The following is a 20,738-nucleotide window of genomic DNA, read 5'->3' as shown; positions in this document are numbered from 1 at the left end:
CCCTATAGCAGAAGTTCACACTCCAGTGAGTTTGCTAACTTGGTTTTGCTCTCCTGTAACGTCAGCTTGACAGGGTCTGAATATCGCGGGAGAGGGCATGTCCTGGGGGAGCTCTCCGGACTGAGGTAATCAGGGTGGGAAGACCTGCCCACTGTGGGAGGCACCATTCCCTGCCAGGAAACCAGGAGTGTACAAATGGAGAAAGGGGGCTGAAAGCGAACACGCACCATTTGTCTCTCACTGCCTCTTGGTGGTAGATGCAATGTGAGTGGCTCCCTTAAGTCTCTTGCCTCTAATTTGCCCACTAGGATGCACTGCAAGCTACAAGACCACCCACCCCTAACCTCCTCCACCCCTGTCCCATGTTGCTTTTGTTGGGGTGTTTTATCACAGCAACAGAAAAAACAAACAAATACAACAACAGCAACAAATAAGATGGCATACTACACTGCTGAAACATTCTTTTGGCTGTGTGTGTATGTGGGTGGGGAGTGGGTGGGCAGAGAAGGGGAGAGACCCTGGACAGTGCTCCTTAGGCATCATTCATGTTGATTTTGAGACAGGGTCTCTCCGTGTAGCCTTGAGCTTGCTGAGTAGGCTATCTGGCCACCACGCCCCAGGAATCCACTCGTCTCTGCCTCTTCAGTGCTAGGACTACCAGTGTGTACCATGGGGCCAGCCTTTTTTTTAAATGGGTTCTGGGTTTTGAACTCAGGACCTCATCCTTGCCTGGCAAGCATTTTACTGAATAAGTTATCTTCTAGCTCCTTCAAAATATTATTTTTTTCTGAGATAAGGTTTCTCTGTGTAGACCAGGCTGGCCTCAAACTCCACTTGCCTCTGCCTCCTGAGTGCTGGGATTAAAGGCATGTGCCACCACATCTGGCCCCATCAAAACATTCTTAAGTAATCTGTTGTTTAATAGTTTTTGTGAGCTGGGCATGGTGGTGCAATAGCCGGGCACGGTGGCACATATCTGTAATCCCAGCACTCGGAGGCAGAGGCAGGTGGATCGCTGTGAGTTTGAGGCTAGCCTGGTCTACAAAGTGACTCCAGGATAGCCAAGGCTAACACAGAGAGACTTTGTCTCGAAAAACAAAAAACAAACAAACAAAAACCCAAAAATAAAAACAAACAACAACAAAAAACAAACAAAAACAATTTTTTGTGGGTACCAATAGTCTAGGCTTATCTTTTATTTTCGCTATAAGCCAGTGACCCTAACACAGTGGCTCCAACATGTAACCCAAGTACAGCAGACTTAGTTGAGAAGTGTTTCCAAAATACACCTGGTCACTAAATCAACAGGAGAATGGGCAAACCCAGCATGGTACTGTTCACACCATGGAACATGTTCTGCTGTGCAGGAAGACGAACTCCTGATGCGCAGTGAGCCAAAGAAGCTACGGTCCCCGTTTAGACTATATGCGAACACTATTCGAGTCCACTGGCATGAAGTCTGAGGACTAGCAAGGCATGTGCACAGAGCAGAAGTCAGCCCAGAGGGGACACAGTGACTGAGAAGTCGCATAAGGGCATTTCCACAGTGGTAGACACCTTACTTTGACCCAGGTGGAAGCCACACCATCTGTACTAGAGGTGAGCTCTGTGCTTTGTACTGAGTTTGGGTTGTAGCTCAGTTACATGCAGCCTAAAATGTGATGCACACCCACGTGCGTGCTCACAGATGTCCCATCTCCACTAGCACAAAGAAAAGGGGGCAAGGCATTAACAAACAGAGCTCTCCTCCCCCATACGAGTTCAAAATGTATAGATGGCTCGTAGAGCTCATGAGAATTCTTCAAATAAAGCCAACTTACTTTCCAGTTTAAAAGACAATCTGGGTGTGTATTGTGTGTGCACATGTTTGTGTACGTGCATGTGTACAGAAAGTGTACGTGCATGTGGGAGGTGAGGGTTGACATCAGGTGTCTTCCTCTGTTATTTCCCACCTTACTCTTTGAGGTGGTCTCTCACTGAGCCTATAGCCTGCTGATTTGACAATTCTAACTGGCCAGCAAGCTCCCTGTGGTATAACCGATGGTGAGCACCGCCAGGCCTGGCCTTTTATGTGGGCTGTGGGACAAAACTCAGCTCTTCATGCTTGCAAGGCGAGTGCTTTGACCGAGCCACCTCCCCACCTACTTGTTTTGATTCAGGAACTCGTTCTGCTTTCAGGGACTTCAGCGTCTTTGAGGGTGTGAAAGTAATACACTAATGTGAACATATTGGAGGTGGGCGGTACGATGGAGGGCCCTGAGCTTCTGAGGTGCATCCTGTATTTATAGCTAGTCAAGCTTAGATCAGGAGATGCATTACTTTGAACGATTTATTATCTATGAGTTCCTAAGATTGCAAAGCGTTAAAGTAAACACGAACGTCTGCAAGAACCTGTCTCTTGGTTCTAAGTTCTGCCAACCCCATGGACCCTGATGAGACTGCAGAGTGCAGACTTACCTAATGGGGTGTTTGCTAACATACAGAGACACAGACACAGGCATACACACGGTGGGGTGGGAGACTATTTGGTTTCCTTAGAGAGAGAGAGAGAGAGAGAGAGAGAGAGAGAGAGAGAGAGAGAGAGAGAGAGAGAGAGAGAAATGGATTTGTGTATAGACAGACAAGCAGGCTTTGGGTTTCTTTTTAACTACCTCAATCTGTATTCTTTGTATGTGTGAATATGGTATGCTATGGTGTCTGTGTGTGTGTGTGTGTGTGATGCAATGCGTGTGCACAGAGGCCAGAGGTAGGCATTGGGTGTGCTACTCCACCTTATTCCCTTGAGGCAGGGTCTCTCTCTGACTGCAGCTCATGGAACTCAGGAGGGATTTTTGGCCAGTCATCCTTCTGCTCCCAGCAGTGCTGGGGTCCAGGCACAGGTGAAAGTCCACCCACCTACGAAGTGTTACCATCTGTTTGTGCACCAAACACCCTGCTTCTGTTGCCTTTGCTTCTGTGAGACAGGGTCTACACAGCCCAGGTTGGCTTTGAACTCACTGGCCTCAAACTCACGGAGGTTGTCCTGACTCTGCTTCCGGAGTGCTGGGATTCTAGGTGTGAGGCCACATGCCAGATTTCCCGACCCTCTTCCAGCACCGGGCACGCAAGCACACGATGACACCCTCAGGTCAAGCTGTGCTTTCTTCTCCTTCCTCCTCCTCCTCCTTCTCCTCCTCCTCTTCCTCCTCTTCCTCTTCCTCCTCCTCCTCTTCCTCCTCCTCTTCCTCCTCCTCCTCCTCCTCCTCTTCTTCTTCTTCTTCTTCGTTGTCGTCTTCTTCTTCCTCAAGACAGGGTCTCTCTGTGTAGCCCTGGCTGACCTGGACTCTTTGTAGACCAGGCTGGCCTCGAACTCAACAGTGATCTGCCTGCTTCTGCCTCCTGAGTGCTGGAATTACAGGTTGTGCTTTCTTCTTACAAAGAGCTGTGTCTCAGTGCTTCAGCACATGCCCAGCATGTCCACTGAGAAGCAGAGTAAAGCCGCCAAGTCGTAATATGTCAGTCTCCGCCCCTGTGTGTGTGTGTGTGTGAAACAATTCTTACCTGTGTTCTCTTCCTATGATCAGCCAATCAGTCACGCTTCCATAGGTTCTTAATATTTATAATGACTTTAACTTTTATGAATAAATTGATTTAAAAATAAAAAACAAGTGCAGAGGGCTAGTGCCCAGCCTCGGTGTTGCTTATAGCTGCAAATGCAGCAACACTCATTTACAGGACTCCCGGCATCCACGCTGGTCTGAAGGCAGCACACAGGCGGCTTTTCCAGCTCTGGGATTGCCTAGCATCCTCTGCAAAGACACCTGTGTCTGGGGGAGGAAACACCCAAGCAAGCTCAGATAGCATGGCAGCCCAAGATCCAGCTAATCCAACCAAACCCTGTCCTTGATGTCACACTCCCAGTTAAGTGGCTTACTCAGAGCCACATGGCTATTCGCTGCCACAACCCAATTTTTGCATCTATTTGAAAAGTCCTTTGCTCTTTCTTCTAGACCACAGTGGCCTCAGGGGCTGTGCTCAGCGGTCTGAGACTCAGAGCCACAGTGTCCATATGCCACTGATTTTCCACTGTGACATTTGTCTCCTGTCTCCCAGGCGGCCACGCTTACAGCCTTTAGGCATCTTCTTATCTCTGAGGCAATCCTGCTTCATCTGAGGCTAAGGGCAGCTACTGCACAGATTGGGTCCTTTACCCCATTTCAGCAGTGAGCTCCTTGGTGATACAGGTCCTTCCTTCCTGCTTCCTGAATCTTCTCTAAGGGGGATGGTGATGGTACCTGCACGGCTGGGTCCAATGTTGCCCACACTCAGCCACAGAGTAAAGCCCTTCCCGAAGACTGCTTGGAAACCCCTCCTTGGCTCTACTTGACATTTTGAAAACCTGACCCTCCTGTGTCCTTTGCCTTCCATCCATCCCATTCCGTGCCCACTGCGTCCTCTCTGATTCTTGGTTCTGCAGACAGGCAGATGCTCAGGAGCCAGCTACAGATTTGTTCTGTGGGCATAAGAGCCTTAATACCTTTCTTGCTTGCTTGGGTAGGGTCTTGCTGTGTGGTCTAGGCCAGCCTCGAACCTGTGATTTTTCCAGTCTCTGCCTCCAGAGTGCTGGCATGGGCCATTTACGATAGGATAAAGTCTGGAAGTTTTGTATCCTTTGCATGGACAGTGAAATAACTTGACACTATCTTGGGTGACAAGGACTTCAGGGTCCTTGAAAGGACTGGGACTTGAGACTTCAGGAAGAAAACAAATGCCCAGACACTCAAAGATCCTTAGAAGTATAGGCAACCCCTTTCATTCCATAACTACTAAACCCAAGGATCAGAGGTGGGGGGCTGGGATCCTCCCGAGTTAACCACTGGGTCAGCAACTCAGCGGGGCTTAGTACAGGTTCCCTTGCCTGGCTGAGTGCTTTTTCCATTATACTGGCTGCGCCTCAGTAACCCCACCTCCGAAAGTGCTAGGGCAGTTCCCTCCCAATGCCTAACCAGGCGGGGTGGGGCCCCTCTGTGGCATGGAACAAACCGGGAAAACCACATATTCCAACTCCCAGCACACAAAGGCTGGTTGGCCATGGGGGCGGGGTGGGAGGACCGGAGCTAAGACTCATTCCTCAGAGATCCTGGGATTCTGAGGAGAGCTTCTAGATCGCCTGCTCAAGGAGGCTTCCCTACTTGGTCAGGTTTCCCCCTGGGCCGTAGCGGCATGGGAGCATCCTGCTTGGAGATCTCCCCCCAAATAAATGGCCTGTTCTAGCTCTAGCGTCCCACTCCCTAGCCGCCTACGGAAATCTTGGACGCACAGTTTTTTTCTTTCTGCTTTCCCCTCCGCCCCCTAAGCGTCGCAATGTTGGGTTGATTTGGGTCGCCTCCCCCTCTTCACTTCGAGTCTATCTCACTCTAGGCACCTTCCTTTCAGTCCACAGCCCTCTCCACCTTGGAAGGAAGACACGCTCCAGAGCTAGCCCATTAAAAGTGCACGACTTCTGCCCGGCCTGCCGTTGGAGCTCCCTCAGCCTGGCATTCCTTGGATTCCAGCGCTGTGACGTCCCCGGGGACCGTGCGCCCGCAGCGGGGGAGCCCGGTCTCCACTTTTCAGCGCTGGGCGCGCGTGCCCGTCCCCAAGGCTGGCGCGCGCCCTCCCCGACGCATTCCTGGCCCGCCCAGCGAGCGCCCCGCGCACTCCCCGCCTCCTGGCCCCTAGTGCTCCGGAGCTGAGCCCGGGGCGGGGGAGCGCGGCCAGAGGCGCCTGCTCGTCCCCTCCTACCCGGCCCCTTCCTCCGCCCTCCCGGCCGCTCGCGCTTCCTGGCGCTCTGGCTCTCCCGGCCGCTCAAGTTCTACAGAACTTCTTCGGGCTGCCCAGCGCCACCGTCGCTGGGCCAGGCCAACTAGCAGCGCTCCTCGACTTAGCCGTCTCGTCCCCAGGGCAGGTCCTCGTGGAGCATCTGGTGCCAAGTGGCCGCTGGCGGCCCCTCTCGGCGCCCCACCTCTCTCATCGCCCGGTCCCTTCGCGCGGGACGGCGGTGCTCGGGTTCTTGGCCCTTTCTCCTCCCCGGTGCGCCCGGCACGGCGCGGCGGAACCCTCCCTGCGCCCCTCCTCTGCCAGCTCCTGGAAGCCAGTAGTGAGGACTCAGACTCCCTGATAATCAACGTGCTGCACCCTGGGCACTCCCGGGCACTCCCGGGCCATGTAAGCAGGTAAGCCAGCCGGGCGGGAGCAGATACTCGAGCTGCGCCAACTTGGGTTCGCTGCCGAGGACGCCGGGGTGCGCGGCGGGGGCGCCAGGTGGCCAGCCGCCCGGCTTCTCTTCGCGTGTGGAGGCACTCTCGTCCCGGATTGGACTGGAAGGGGAGAGCGTCAGGGACTCTGCGGTTCAGCCAGGACAACGTCTCTAGCTCCCGGTTCTCTGCTGCGTGTGGAGAGGGAAAGAATCCCGGCAAGGGCAGAGGGCAGCTGGAGGTCTCCGGACCGCCTGGGCAGCAGCTTGGGAGCAGCCGTTGCTGTCGTGCTTGGGAGCAGGGGACGCAGCGCTGCGCCTTAAGCTTGTCTTGGTGCCTCTGTGGGGACTGGGTTTGTGAAGGAGCCCTTGTGCCCTCTCCCCGTGCCCCTGCCGTGATACCAAACTTCCGAGTCTCTTGGTTCCCGCTTAGGTGGTCGGACAGGCGCGCAGGGAAATATTGTGGCTTCATCTCAGACCAGATCTCCACCTCGAGATCTTTGCTGGTTCTGAGAAATAACAGCCCCTTTCTCACGTGACCTCGCGTCGTTTTGAATCTTTGGGAGTGGGTTTCCTACCTTTTCTGGAGGGATCGATGATGCGCGCAGTCACCACCTTCTTTTGCCTTCCTTCAGTTTAAGGAGGTTGTGGGGTTTTGAGGTTAGTCTGTTCACGGATTGCCTGTTACAGGGGTCCTGCTAGAGGCGACTTAAGTTCAGACCGCTGGCTGAATGTATGCTCAGACTTTCCAAACTACGTTAACTTCTTCAAATGGATACCCTCCCTCATTCATTCAACAAACTCAAGTGTTGAGGCTTCCATTCTGCTAGGAGATGGCAACCCACGAGTGTGCAGCGCCCTGCAGGCAGCCTGTGGGCGGATAGGGACATGTGCTCTCAGAGAGGGGTTCTGTTGAGTCAGGGAAGTCCAGGCCCTGCAGCAAAGGGGTTACCTGCCTCGTGGGAATGATGCTCAACCGAGGAGTGGTTGAGGGACTGCATTCCAGAAGAGGGAACAGCTTGGGCAAAGTGAGGGGCGCCGAGGGGGGGGCGTGCAGAAAGTCTTGGAGAGCGACCTGGTGCCTGGAGGGGCCTGTATCGGCATGTAGGTGCACTGTTGTTGGCGTAGTGAGCCCCCCACCTCAGCAGAAACGAAACCGGAAGTCTCTTACCCACTTCCCGTTACCATAAGTAGCTTCCAGGGATCAAAAGCTTTCCCTTTGGACATATTCCCTCTCCTGGTGTCTCTCCCTAATGGTTCTATGGGATGACAAGTGTTTGTCATTTATTCATCCATCCTTGGTTTTATTAAAGTAGTATCCGGGTGAGGACCACCTCACACCATTACAGAACTTTATCCAGAGAGAGAGTTGGTGATGGGGAGAAAGGTTTGGGTTTTAGAAGTGGCTTGCCTTGTTTCCACTTTGGTGCTGGGGGCAGAACTCAGGCAGGGCCCGTGGTCTTCCCCTTCCAGCTCCCCAACAGCTTTCTTGAGCTGGACCTGGATAACGTGATGTCCTCTTACTCGGCCTGAGTGTACTTGTGGCCGGCATGTGCAGAGTCTGCTCAAGGGTGTAGCTCTGTGTCTCAGAATCACTGCTTTTAAAAGTCATTGATTTTTTTTTTTAATGAGCAGCATCTTGAGGTTTACCTTTCTTTCTCTGAACCTGTGGAAATTGAAATCTTCCATTCTTGTAACCCAGGGCTTAGCACATCTTGCCTGAAAAGGCCCCTCAGTGCAGGAGAGGCTGTCCACAGCCGCCTCTCTGAGGGAGCTCTTCTCCCAGCATATTCCCGGTGGCTGCTCCTGGCCAAGATGCTGGATCCCCATGGTTCGGATGCCTCAGGCTGGCACACAGGAGTGGCTCCCTGCAGCTTGGGGGGTGTTTGCTCAAGGCTCTCTCCCAGTCCATCTCTGACATCAAGACCAAGGCGGTTCCACAGTGGAAGGTCGGGAAGGTGTGTGTGTGTGTGTGTGTGTGTGTGTGTGTGTGTGTGTGTGTGTGTGTGCCTGCATGAGGGAAGTATGTACCCAGAGGCCCTATGGAAGGGGTGTGTGTGTGTGTGTGTGTGTGTGTGTGTGTGTGTGTGCGCGCCTGCATGAGGGAAGTGTATACCCAGAGGCTCTATGGAAGGTGTGTGTGTATGTGTGTGTATATTTGTGTGCCGCATGAGGGAAGTGTGTATCAAGAGGCCCTTTGGAAGGTGTGTGTGTGTGTGTGTGTGTGTGTGTGTGTGTGTGTGTGTGCCTGCATGAGGGAAGTGTGTACCAAGAGGCCCTTTGGAAGGTGTGTGTTTGTGTGTGTGCCTGCATGAGGGAAATGTGTATCAAGAGGCCCTTTGGAAGGTGTGTGTGTGTGTGTGTGTGTGTGTGTGCCTGCCTGCATGAGGGAAGTGTGTACCAAGAGGCCCTTTGGAAGGGGTGTGTGTGTGTGTGTGTGTGTGTGTGTGTGTGTGTCTGCATGAGGGAAGTGTGTACCAAGAGGCCCTTTCCTGCTGGGCCCAGGGCCCTGTCCAGGTTTCCCTCGTTGTTGTGTACACACTCATAGTACTAAGCTTATTCAAGTGTGTGCGTGCATGTGCGCGCGTGCGTTATGTTGCATGCTCAGCTGAAAGAGATCACCAGTTATGGAGAGCGGTTTAATATTGGCACACCACAAAGAATTCAGAGGAAGTCAGAGTTTTCAGAAGCATTCTTCCTCGTCTCGTGGGTGAGCAGAGGTCTACAGCTTTGAGGCTTCCCCAGCACACGCTTTCATGCTGGATTACGTTCCCGACAGGGCTGCAAATATTGACCTCTTCCTAGCAATTTGAGCTCACCTGGTTCCAGAGACTAGTTCCTTTTTTGGCTTTGTTTTGATTTTTGAAGAATTTGGTCACATGCTTGCATTTGCACTTTTCATTGCTTGGTTACCTAGTGCTGTGTCGTTTTCAGCTCCATTCTGAGCCTCAGAACATTGCTAGGCATTTGGTTGGAGGTGAGGCAGGAGAAGAGATAAGACAAAATACTTAATTAGCCAATTAAGGAAGGAGGGAAACAGACACCAACGCTTCAGCAGGGAGGAAGTTAGCGTCTGAAATGAGCTTTTTGATCTCCCAGACTGATTAAATGGATTTAATTTGCCCTCCTCCTAGAACGGGTTGATTGAATGGTCCCAGGAGTGGGCAGAGCCAATAGCTGCAACTTTGTGGGGTGTGTGTGTGTGTGTGTTTGGGAGAGTGAAATACAGCTAAATTTGAGTTCCAACTCTGCTACTTAAAATTTCATTTCCATTTATTTACTTTGTATGCGTGTGGGCATGCTTCTGGAAGTTTCTTTTCCCTCAGATTGTCAAGCTTGGTGGAAAGCATCCGTGTCCGTTGAGCGATTTCTCCCGAACAACAGCTCTGCTACTTCTTAGAAGTGTGATGCTGGGCTTTCTGACTGTCAGTTACCTTACCTGCAAAGAGTGGCCAGGGAGATATGGCTTGCCAGGGCATCCATGAGACTTCAGCATGACGCTGTATAACGTCCGGCCTGGCAGGATGGTGTCTGAGTGCCGGCGGCCTCGTATGTGGCCATGAATGTATTCTTTGTTACTCAGCAGCCTGGGTTCACATGTGTGCCAACATACACATACAGCTTTGTCCCCGTCTTGCTTTCAGATTATTGGCTCACGGCAAACATGCTGGCTGGCAGCTGCATGTGCCCCATTCCACTACAGGCGATCTTCAGTACCCCAGGCAGGAGGAAAGTCAGTCAGGAAGAAGGCAGGGAAAAGACTCCCTTCCGCCAGTCTGCTCTTCTCTGTGACAAGGGCCTAGTGTGTTGTGAAGAGTCTTTGCATTTCTAATGCTGAGATCCAGTTAATTAAAGGACATTGGGATCACTGCATGTCTTTAGCAAGGGTACAGAAGCTAGCCACTCACAAAGGCGGTCCTCAGTCCTCCGCAGCCTTCGTGTCCTTCTTTGAAGCCCCAGCACAGAGTCAGGCAGCTTAGGGTTGTAGTAGGAGGCCCCGCCCCACCACAGGTGGCTTGAATTTTGATGTTGCCTTTCATCAGAGAACCCTGAAGTATTTGACAAACATTAACTCATTGATCTTCCTATCAACTTCCTGGGAGGGAGCCAGGGAAGAAAGGGATGCAGGCATCCTCAGGAAGGACAGGTGTGTCTTTGCAGGATTTCGACCACAAAGATTCGGGTAACTTTCCCACCCGCAGAATTGTGTGTGCAAGCTGGGGAGGGTCAGAAGGACAAAGCCTAGGAAAATGCAAGTGGGACCAAGATTCTCACAGTCAGTAGGAGAAAGGGAAGTTGCTCTGCCCAGACCTGCAGTGCCTTTAACATACATTGCATACAAACTGATTATGAAAATAAATACTCCTGGAATTATTTACAATTCTGAATTAAAGGATGTAGTGTGGAGCGTGTGCATGCATGATGAGGATGCTTGAGTCTGAGCTGGGCTATAAAGGGCGTATTGATTCTGCAGTCCTTTCCCTCCCCCCTCCCCCAAAGAGATGTGCCTCTGCCCCTGCCTCTGCCTGCACAGTGCTGGCATTAAAGGCATGCGCCACCAAGCCTGGTTCTTTCCCTTTTTCCTTTGTGGTTCTGTGTTTTTTACTTTCCCTCTCTGCCTTGCTTTGTTTGCCATTGTCTTTGGTCCATCAGCCTTACATCCAGTGTTTGCTATGTGGTAGGTTGGCGTAATCATCATTAGGCCCATGTCAAGACTACATCCTGAGCTTGGTCCCTCAGCCTGACCCAGGGCACCTCCCTGTAGCCAGAGATCCTGTGTTGTAGCTGGCCGTTCCACAGATGCTTACTGTCGGCCTATAGGAAGAAAGGATTCCTTCCTGTAAGGAAAAACCAGAAAGGGGTAGTGTGGTGGTGGTGTAGCTTCTTAGAGATAGGAAATTATGGTTGGGGGTGGGGCGGAGGATTGCTCAGTGGTTAAGACCACTTGCTGCCTGGTTTTGGCTCTTAGCATTCATGGCCGGTGGCTCACAAGCATCTGTGAATGCCAGCGTCCAGGGATCAGACATTCTCTTCTGGCCTCTGTGGCACCCCGATTAAGATGAGTGTGTGTGGGCGCGCTCACACACACACACACACACACACACACACACACATACACACACACACACACACACACATATAAGTAAAGTAAACATTTAAAATTACCTTTGCTCCAATTTGTGGACAAATGGATTGAGCTAGAAATGATCATAATGAGTGAGTTAACCCAAAAGCAGAAAGAGTCAAATGGTATATACTCACTTATATCTGCATACTAGCCCAAGGGGCATGTCCCATGAAAGCCTTCATTTACCAGGAAACTGGGACAGAGGGGAGGACATCCTATTGGGACTCTAGATGAGAGAAGCATGGGAGAATAGCAAAGTAGAAGGATCCAGAGGGTCCTAGAAACCTACAAGTAGAAGAACATTATGATAGGCAGATTTGGGCCCAGGGGTCCTGCTCAAACTAAGGTACCAGCCAAGGACAATACAGGCGGTAAACCTTAAACCCCTACCCAGATCTAGCCAATGGGCAGAACATTCTCCACAGTTGAGTGGAGAGTGGGATATGACTTTCACACGAACTCTGGTGCCTCATATTTGACCATGTCCCCTGCAGGGGGAAACCTGGTGGCACTCAGAGGAAGGATAGCAGGTTACCAAGAAGAGACTTGATATCCTATGAGCATATACAGGGGGAGGAAGTCCCCCTCAGTCACAGTCATAGGGGAGGGGAATAAGGGAAAAATGGGAGGATACAAGGGATGGGATAAATTAATAAAAAATTAAAAAAAATAAATAAAATTACCTTTGCATTTTTAAGGCTTGAGAGACTAGTGTGCAGCTCTATTCCAGACCTAGGAAACTTTGCAGGGGACACTGCCTAGATTTGCTTTGCCTTATAGCAATGGTTCTCAACCTGTGGGTCTCGACCCCTTTGGACAGCATTCGAAAACACGATTCACAACTGTGGCAAAATTATAGTTATGAAGTAGCAATGAAATAATTTTGTGGTTTGGGGGTCACCACAACGTGGGGAACTGTATTGAAGGGTCGCACAGAGCGCTAGGAAGTTTGAGAACCACTGCCTTGCAGGATTTTAGCTCACAGAGAAACGTCATTCACTGTTGAGAACTATTGGGAGTTCCTCAGCTATGGTCTCTGTGAAGGTGTTTTACTTATACACAGTATATTTTTACTTACATAAAGTAGATTTCCACTTTGGAAGTTCCTTTCTGGTTTGGTTTTTTTTGTTTTTGTTTTGTCTCTTTCACACTCCTTTCCTCCAAAGAACTGGGTATTAGCTGAATCCTTGGGTATCAGCTGGGGCTCTGGAAAGCGTGGCTGCTCCTCTGTGCCCCCCCGCCCTACCCCGACCCCCCAGCTTTACTCAACTCCCCGGTAAGCCTGAGAATGTCCTTTTCCAAGGAGATCCTGCATATTGCTGCTTCTCTCCTGTTTCCTGAGCAAGTAAGATCACTCTTAGAATGACTGAGCTAAGCTGTGTGTCTTGTTCTAGCCTCCTTGGTCCTCAGCTTGCTGTGAGAGTCTCTTGCTCGCCGCATCGTTTGCATGGTTTTGTCTGGTTACTTTAGCACACGGAGGCTGGGTGCTGCCTGATGGACACTCATCACCGTAGCTGGGTGCCAGACTTGGTCTTGATGCTTCCGTTTTAGTGGATCTACTCGGCTGCCACTTCCAGTCCCGTCTGTCCAGCACCATCTGTCCCAGTGTTGTGTTTTACTGTGCTGAACAGATTAGAGGAGCCCTTCCCACTTCTTTATCTCCGGTCCTGGTGGCATCCCCTTCTTCTGACACAGTTGCTCAGGGTGGGCACTGGGAATTCTTTCCAGTTTCATTTTAAATGAATTGTTTTCAAACATACAGAAATGGGTTCCACTGTGACTTTTTTTTGTGTGTGTGTATATATATATATATCATATAGTATAATAATAAACATTACTATATTATACTTTGTGCTTGTTTGTCTGCTAACATGCCATCTTTATCACTGAAATGAACCCTTTTTCTCAAACCCCCAGTCACAGAGCCACGGCATTAATTATGGCCTTTGAGCTGGAGGACTCTTTAGCATCTTCCCAGGTCACTCTCCTCTCGTCCCTGCTGAGCCCCATGCGAGTAGCCCAGGACTGTTAAGGGCTTTCCTGTACATATTCTTCCACGGCTCTTTCAGGACTACAACAGAGAGTTTTAAAGAGCATAATTAAAAGTCTTTATTTAAATTACTAAAGCCATTTGAATCTCATTGCTTTTGTGGTAAAGCATCTTTCTCCGGACTGCCTTCGCCCCTCGTCCACTGCTCTGCCCTCTGTCCACACTGGCATGCCCCATCCTCTGGGCTCATGTCCCTTCATTATTTCACCCCCACCCAGAGTGTCCCATCACCTGGCTGCTTACCCTACCATTCTTAGCTAAGTTACCTTACCTGTTCCTGCCCCCCAAGGCCACTGAGTCACTCCTTTATTCTTCTTGTCTTTTGAGACTGGGGTGGGTGGGTACGTGCCTAGATAGACCCCTGTGTCAGTGCCTCTGAACACACACCTCCCAGATAGACCCCTGTGTCAGGCCTCTGTACACACTTACCCAGATAGACCCCTGTGTCAGGCCTCTGTACACACTTACCCAGATAGACCCCTGTGCAGGCCTCTGTACACACTTACCCAGATAGACCCCTGTGTCAGGCCTCTGTACATACACACCCCAGATAGACCTCTGTGTCAGGCCTCTGTACACACACACCCCAGATAGACCTCTGTGTCAGGGCCTCTGTACACACACAAAGAGCAGGTAGACCCCTGTGACAGGGCCTCTATACACATCCTACATAGACCCCTTTGTCAGGGCTTCTACACACACACACACACACACACACACACACACACACACACGTCAGTAGACCCCTGTGTTAGGGCCTCTGAGCACACCCCAGATAGACAGATCCCTGTGTGAGGGCCTCTGTACACACACACACACACACACACACACACACACACACACCAGGTAGACCCCTGTGTTAGGGCCTCTGTACACACACACACACACACACACACACACACACACACACACACACACACACACACACACACACACACCAGGTAGACCCCTGTGTGAGGGCCTCTGAGCAAACAAACCCCAGATAGACCCTAGGGCTTCAGATTCCTACCCCACTGTGCCTGTCAGGCAGCAGGTGTTTCCTGAGCTGACTCAGTATTTCCCACTGATGGTCATGCTGTGACCTCGCTCCTGCACCCTGACACCCTGCACCTGCCCAAGCTGTCTCCTGGGTCCCCAGACACCACTTTCCCTGTGCTGGGCCAGGCCTTCCTGCCCTTGTGCTCTTGGTTTTTCCCCCCTGGGTGATTCTTGTCTTCCTCCGCAGGCTCGTAAGCCTCCTTCCCTACCTGCCTCTCGGCTGCTTGGGAGCTGCTGCCTGCTGCAGTACTTCCCAATATGGCCTCTCTTCTGCTGGTGTTCACCTGCCTGCGACAGAGCCTGCATTATCGTAGTGAGGCTGGCTGTCACAGCGTCCTTTGTGCTGTGATCGACACTGTAGAGTTTTTCTGAGCCAGTTCTGATATTTCCCCTCTTCACCTGAAACCTTTCTTGCTGTGTTACATTGCTTGGGGATCCAGATATGTGGTTAAAGAGACACACAAAAGCCGGGCATGGTGGCGCACGCCGTTAATCCCAGCGCTCGGAAGGCAGAGGCAGGCGGATCTCTGTGAGTTCAAGGTCAGCCTGGTCTACAAAGTGGGTCTACGACAGCCAGAGCTACACAGAGAAACCCTGTCTTGAAAGAGAGAGAGAGAGAGAGAGAGAGAGAGAGAGAGAGAGAGAGAGAGAGATGAGCACCAGGCATGGTGCTGGACATCAGTGGACATCAGTACAGAAGTGTGCTATTGTTTTGGTTCCTAAGTGAATGGCTCACATGAAGCACATCCCAGGAACTGGGGGGGATGACTCAGTGAGTGAGATGCGTGCAGCACAAACACGAGAATCTGTCTGAGTTTGAGTCCCCAGCTCCTATATTAGAAGTCAGATGATGGTGGATAGTGTGTGCCTGAAACCTAACGCTGGGGGTGTGGCATGGAGACAGGAGGGTTCCGGGACTCTGGCCAGTCAGGCTAGACTCTGACTTATAAATAAGGTAGAGGAAAAGATGTAATGTTGACCTCTGACCTCTGTAGGCAAGTGTGCACATGTATGCCCTTGGGTACTGGCCTGTACATGGGCACACATGCAAGCGTGCGCTTGCAGCCCACACTCACACACACCCTCACCAGCTGGCAGAGTGATCCAGGCCTGCTTAGTAATTGAACCTCCCCGGCTGCTCTGGCTGTCCTCAGTCTCCTGGCTCACTGTCACCCTCCTCCAGACGTTTCCCTTGGTTGAAAGGCTGTTGATTGACGGTGATTTTGTTGTGATTTCTCCCTTCACATGTATTTTTCTTCCTTTATTGGATCATGGGGTGACAATCTTTAACTACTGGAATAAACATACATACACACACGATTAATTAGGGTGACTTACAGGTTGGTCCAGCTAGTCCAACAATGGCTGTCTACTAATGAGAGGTCCAAGAATGCAGTAGCTGTTCAGTCCAAGAGGCTGGATGTCTTCAGTATAAGCTGGAATTCCAAAGAAGTAGTGAATGCCAGTGAAGAGCCAGAGCAAGTAGGCAAAGAAAGCAAGCTGCCTTCTTCCATGGCTTTTATATAGACTGCTGGTATAAAGTGTGGCCCCAATTAAAGGTGCATCTTCCTACCTCAAAAAGTTGTGGGTTAAAAGTGGTTTTTCCTGCTTCAGGTGATGTAATTAGTAAATAACAAAACAACCCCCCCCACACACAAAAACCCCCCCCCCACACACACATACAAAAAAAAATCCCAGAAAACCCAAAACCAACCAACCAATCAAACAAACAAGCAAACACTCCCTCACAGGGATACCCAGCTGCTTGAGTTTTAGTTTATTCTAGAAGTAATCAAGTTGACAACCAAGACTAGCCCTCGAGCCCATGAGCCTGTGGGTCTTGAGTTGAACGGCCTTCTTCTCCCCTGCCCCTCTCCCCTCCCTCCACACTGAGGAGCACTAAGGAGCGTGTCTATCTGAGAGCTTGGGGTACACCTGGCTGACGACACTCTTGTGCTGTGTGGTAACTTCTGCCACCTGTGCTCCGTGTCGTGCTCTGGAATGGATGAGGTCGGTCCTTCACAGCCCTCCTGAGGAGTGCCAGTGATCAGAGCGAAGGAGGACACTGGTGTATTAGGCTTATGAGGGGTGTGCCTGCCTGACAGAGGGGTCAGTGGGGCAGTTCAAGCAAAGAGATTTCATTTAAGACTCTGGGAGTCGCTTAGCATGCCCTCCCCTGTGGGAGGTGGGGATCCCCAGGGCAGTCTTATTCTCAGTGTTCTCTTTGTAAGAGTGTGTTCCTGATGGAGGTCACATTCCTAGTCGCCTTGTCCTATGGTGGAGCTTCAGAGGACTAGGCAGGAAAGCAGGTGTGGGTGATAAGAAGCCAGTCCGGTGGCACTTGAGACACCCTGCAGAGCCACGTTGATTTGTCACTTACCACATGCAAGGACTGTCTGGCGCTCTTAAGTGGGTTGTTTCCTTGATCTTGACATTGCTCTGTGAACTAAGGATCTCTCTGGGCTGCTTGACAACAGCTTAGAGAGGCCAAGTGACTGTCGTGGATCCTGCAAACACTATACAAACACTGGTTATGTGTAACGCCACTTGGTGTGGATACTGTTGAAGAGCTGAGCTGAGATCTGGGCGTGAATCCAGAGCTTAACGTTTGTAGACACTGAGATGACTGAGGTTTCTTCTGAGTATTGTGTTAAAGGGCCCGATATCACAGTAGGCAGAATAATTTCTATCATTGTAAAAGGTTAAGGTTTTGGACATAATATGGTATGTGTTGAGTACCATAACAAGTAATATTAGGCTACCAGGTGCTTGGAAGGCCCTGAATGCTGAAGTCGTAATGGGTGCTATGAATGATAGCGTTATGTTTTAAGTGACTAAGGGAAGGGCATGAAACAAATGGCCTAATGGCTCTCGAGGACCAAAGAGAAAGTGTTACCTAAAAAATTTTCGTCTTTGGGCTGGAGAGATGGCTCAGAGGTTAAGAGCACTGACTGCTCTTCCAGAGGTCCTGAGTTCAATTCCCAGCAACCGCATGATGGCTCACAACTGTCTAATGATCTAATGTCCTCTTCTGGCATGCAGGTATACATGCAGGCAAAGCACTGTGTACATAATAAATAAGTAAATATTTAAAAAATTTTCATCTTAGCCTTTTTTATCCATTCTCTGGTTTATTTTTGGTGCCTTTTTGGTGGGGGGGGGGGGAGGAGGCAGACATTTGTTTCTATCTCCCTAGAGAGACTCTGCATGTTTGGGCTTGAAGCCAGGTGACCCTTGGCCCCCCCCCCCCCAGCATCAGATGCAGGGAGCATCAGCTGATGCAGACTGCAGTAGAGCAGAACAGGTAAAACGGATTAAACTCTACCTAAGGATGGGCAGCTTCCTTCCCGGAATGTGCTGTGTACATTCTCTCCTGATCTGTGGCCAACGGAAAGGCATCTGCTGGCTGCAGTCATGATGCAATGTCCGCCAAGAGTGTACCAAGCCCAGGAAGCTGGTGGGTGCAGTGGTCTACCCTGTTCTCCTTGTGCCTTGCCACGTAGCCTGAGCTGGCCCCCGCTAAGCCCATTGGGCGTTTGGAGATGCACAAGGCACTATGGAAACATCCCAAGATGAAGAAGCTGGTGTACCCAGGGAACATTAAATAAGTAGCTCATCCCGGCCACTGTGCCCTATATTGCAACTTGGAAAGGACAGGTGTCATGCCAGCGGCTTTTCAAGATGCAGTGGACCTGGGCAACATTTTCGTCAGTGTTCTCTTTTTTGCTGAATTCCGAGGCTATGGACACTTGCTTGGAATGGGAGGAGACGGACTTTAAGAGCATCCCCTCAGGGTCATTGTCACAGCCTCACTATGTGTCATGGGACCTTGTTTGTGGTCTTTCCCGTCTTCTACAGCTGTCATAAGGCTAACTCTGGGCATTTTGTGGATCCGGAAGCTTGTTTGAGAGACCCGAATGCATCTAAAGGGGCAAGGATGGGCAAAGAGCTGGGCGCAGCTGTGGAATTCTTGGGAGCTTTTGGGTAAATAACATCTATCAAGGTGACTGGCTGTAAATGTTACGGAGCAAACGAAGGTGCTAGTTGAGTGAGGACCCTGGAGGTCACTATAGTGATGAAGGCTGTTGTGTGGCAGGATTGGATGCTAAGGCTGTTGCTGAAGACATAGCAAGCTTTGGTCTGGCTGTTTTGGGGAAACTTACACTCCTGTAGAAACCATTTGGTGTAGCGGATGTAAACACGTTTTTGTTTTGATCCCAAGTGTGGGATGGGAAACAGACTTGTGAGAGAGCAGGTGATATTTATCCATTAGAAGAGGAACCGCCTCTTTCAGGGGCTTGGTCTTTGCCAGCTGATAAATATCTTAGATCTTAGTGTGTGTGTATAAAAGCCCAAAACAAGAGGCTTGGGCCTTTTGGTCTTGGCATCATTTCCTATTGTTTGCCTGTTCATTGCTCCACTTCAAGATGCTCCTGGAAAGAACCACTCCAGAGAACACTTGGAGGTTCTGGTTCTGGCTACTGTGGTTGTGGTCACTTTTGCTGAATTGCTGGCTTGCTGTTCAATTTAACGGATCTGCTGGAATCCTGCTGACCACGCCAGTGGAATCGCTCCCAGGAACTGAGTCCAAAAAGGTCGACTTCTCCTGTTCCCACTAACAATTTCTCTCCTATCTAGGGTAGGTGGGTTGGAAGCGGGGGAGGGGGGGTATAAACACTAAAGAATCCCAGATAAATAGATTTGAAAAAAGTTCAAGTTACAGCTCAGCCATGCTGTCTGTAAGTATAAACCCAGTGGACGCGTCGGCTCCCAGGTTGCACTTGGCACCCACTGGTCTCTTGGGTGGTTTTGATCCCGTCAAGTTGAGAATGAATGCCGGCCATCGCCCTTGCCCCCTGAAGCGTGGCGGTGAGGATTGTTCACGTATGTTTTCCTAGGTCTTGTTGAATTTTCTCTAGGGTAAATGTGCATGAGCAAGATTGCTAGGAGTATTTTAGGGATCTCTTGAGTCTTACAGAGAGAATGGGATTTAGTCATTGGTCATAAAGATAAAGGGGGCCGATCCACCTTTTCAGAACATCACTGACGATCTTTCAGATCTGATATTTTATTAGTTATCTAATTACTACACAGCATTTGATAATGTAGTAGTTAATCCCAGAAAATAGTTTCTCTGACCCCTTGCTTCCATCCGATGGGGTTTGTTTTGTTTTGTTTTTTTGCTTTTTGTTTGTTTGTTTCTTTGCTCCCAGGGCTGGGGATTGAACAGAGAGCATTTACACATTAGGGAAAGTCGCACCACTCTTCAGTGCAGCTGTCTTTGTAGTCTGAAATGCTGAACTCTCTGCCAGACACTCACAGGCAGAACTCACAGGGGTCTTTCCCTAGACCATCCTTTGTACTAGCCCCGCCTCCCTCCCAACCGCCCCCCCCCCCAACAGGCTGGTCTCAGACCCTGAAACTGAGCAGTCTCCCTTCCTGAGTCTCCTCAGTGGCTTGGAATGAGTGTGACTGTCACGCCTAGAAGTGCTTATCTTGCACAGTATATGTAGAATTGCTAAAAAAAAAAACAAAAAAACCCCACAAAAAACGAAACAACAAAACAAACAAACAAAAACCCAAAACAAAAACAAAAACCGAACCCATGTACAATACAAATGATGGTATCCAAATGGGGATTAGAAGACTTATATACCTATATATATGTAATATATATTACATATGTTTTGTTGGTGGAAAGAAACTCCCAACACATCACATCATAATTTCTGTGCTTGCTGGTTTGCCATATTTAGCTATCACTGATGTTTTCTGATTGTTGTCTTTCTACAATTCTTTTCATATAAAAAAATACTGTCTAGTTAATAGCTTTACTCAATTTCTGGTGCTTGCTGGTTTGCCATATATAAATATCACTGATATTTTCTGATTTTTGTCTTTCTACAACATATATATGTTGTATATATATAATATATATATGTATATGACTAGTTGTAGCTTAACTGCTACTTGATAGCTTGACATATTTCCACAGTAAGTTACTGTCATCAAAACTGTTGTGCTTTTTCTTTTTTTTTTTTTTCTTTTTGTCCTGCTAACAAAATGGGTCCCAGCATCTTAGTGGCTGATGTTCTTCCTCTGTGCTAAGTGGATGCCACAGGGGGCACTTGATGTTCCTCTGCCTGGCTATGTCCCCCATCCCACCCCCACCCCCACCCCCAGCAGTGTGGTGTAGATCATCTCTTTCTCGTCTGTCTTTGTGTGTGTTTTGAGACATGATCTTAAATACCCCAGGCTGGCCTCCTATTTGCTGTGTAGCAGATGACTTTGAACTTCTGACCCTTCAG

General features: G+C 49.9%; 1 protein-coding gene across 3 annotated transcripts in view; it reads left to right on the top strand.

Annotated features, from left to right (window-relative positions):
- The first annotated feature begins 5,069 nt into the window (after window positions 1–5,069).
- The window catches only part of PTPN14 (protein tyrosine phosphatase non-receptor type 14), a 138,276-nt gene continuing 122,607 nt past the window's right edge, over window positions 5,070–20,738 (top strand). For 2 of the 3 annotated variants that reach the window (XR_014777457.1, XM_084773203.1), the window contains exon 1: window positions 5,070–6,194. The gene's annotated coding sequence lies outside the window, so the exon portion shown is untranslated. The remainder of the gene's footprint in view (window positions 6,195–20,738) is intronic. The other variant, XM_084773202.1, reaches the window with a different exon arrangement.

Source organism: Acomys minous (genome assembly GCF_964271855.1).
Source record: "Acomys minous genome assembly, chromosome: 1".
NCBI lineage: Eukaryota > Metazoa > Chordata > Mammalia > Rodentia > Muridae > Acomys > Acomys minous.
Note: the sequence above shows the minus strand (reverse complement) of the source record. Positions and strands in the feature narration are given on the sequence as shown.